Source organism: Cavia porcellus, unplaced genomic scaffold, assembly GCF_034190915.1.
Source record: "Cavia porcellus strain 051 isolate PalLab524CR breed Dunkin Hartley unplaced genomic scaffold, mCavPor4.1 scaffold_21, whole genome shotgun sequence".
NCBI lineage: Eukaryota > Metazoa > Chordata > Mammalia > Rodentia > Caviidae > Cavia > Cavia porcellus.
Window position 1 is genome coordinate 38,086,792 of NW_026947504.1, and position 1,481 is coordinate 38,088,272.

Sequence of the window (1,481 nt, forward strand, 5' to 3'; positions counted from 1 at the left end):
GGGGTGGCTTATTGCAGGTTGGAGATCAGAAAAGTGAGAAGATTCTGTGGCTTACTTGGTGATTTTTAATAGGGTGTTACCTCCTCATGAGTAATTTTCAGTTTTGTATGACCAGTGCTAGTACTGCTTTTGTTATTTAAGTGATTTTAGCTCTGTCCCTATGTTTTACCAAAGAATGCCTTCAATTGAGAACAGCATCCACAAGTTCAATTTTACAACACTTAGGTATGATAAAAATATGGAATATTTTGCAAATTTACATGTCATTCTTATGCAAATGACATGCTAATATTCTCTGTATCATTCCAATTTTAGTATATACGCTACAGAAGTGAATACTTGAAAATTTTCCTCTCGTTTCTTTGGATGTGGCTTTTGTTCCTTTTTCTTTTTCTCTCTTTCAGTAGCATGAACATATTATTGTGCTTGATGGTGTCCTATGCATTCTTTAAGATATCTTTACTGTGTGTCATACTTTTAATTTTTTTGTTCTTCAGATTGGCTGAGTTCCTATAACCTATGCTCAAGTTTACTACTCCTGTCTTCTCTAGACTGCTGTTAAACCCTTCATTGATTGTTTTTAGTTCCTTTATTCTGTTTTATTATTGAGATAGGGTCTTATAATATTGCACACTAGCCTCAAACTCACAAAGCAGTTCAGGCTGGTCTAAAATTTGCAATTCTTCTGCCTTAACCTCTCTGAGTTCTGGGATTATAGGTATGTATAACCATGTCTAAATTATACTCTTCAGTTCATTTATTATACTCTTCAGTTATATGATTTGTTTGGAATTTTTAAAAATATTGTCTGATTATTGAAATAGTTTAAGCACTGCTCTGCTGACCTCATTGTCTTTATGACTGTGCTCTGTTTCAGCAGGGTTAGATTCTGGAGAGTTAGTTTTTCTTTTATTTAGAATATAGTCCCCTGTTTCTCCATTTTCCTTGAATCTGTTTCCTTTTTTTGTACAGTTCATAAGAAAATCACTTTTCCCTGTTCTGTTAACTAGCCTCTTACAGGAGCTGGGCCTCACCAGTCAGTCCGATCAGAGATACTAGATCTCCCTCAAGTATGTTTGTTGTCCAACATACTGTCTTTGTTCTTCATGGACCCAAGGAGATTAGGAAGTTGGTACCTGAAACAGGTGATGCAGAAGTTGGTCTTTGGGATGCATTTGAAATTTTGGGCTGTTAGATATATGTCTTACTTCCTTTTTTTTTTTCTTATGAAAAGCTGAGACCCAGAATTTATCTCACATTTATTCTGTCCTACACCAAGTAGAGGATGTGTGACAGATACCTTCTTCAGGTGTGTCCTCTGTGCCTGTGGAGATAGCTGCTGAATGTGAACATTTAAACAGCTTCTTTGTGTTATTTGTGATCCAAGAAGACTTAGGAATGCGGAGGGCCAGCAAGTTTCAGAGCCTGGAGGTTCAGAAGTCAGTCCCTGAAGAGGAAGGTGTAAAAGTGGAGGGACCTGA

At 36.7% G+C, this 1,481-nt stretch overlaps 1 non-coding gene across 1 annotated transcript; it reads right to left on the bottom strand.

The window, feature by feature from the left end:
* Positions 1-232: 232 nt before the first annotated feature.
* Positions 233-335, bottom strand: LOC111753779 (U6 spliceosomal RNA). The gene has a single exon (XR_002788564.1). It is a non-coding gene; the product is annotated as a U6 spliceosomal RNA (small nuclear RNA).
* Between the last annotated feature and the right edge of the window lie 1,146 nt (positions 336-1,481).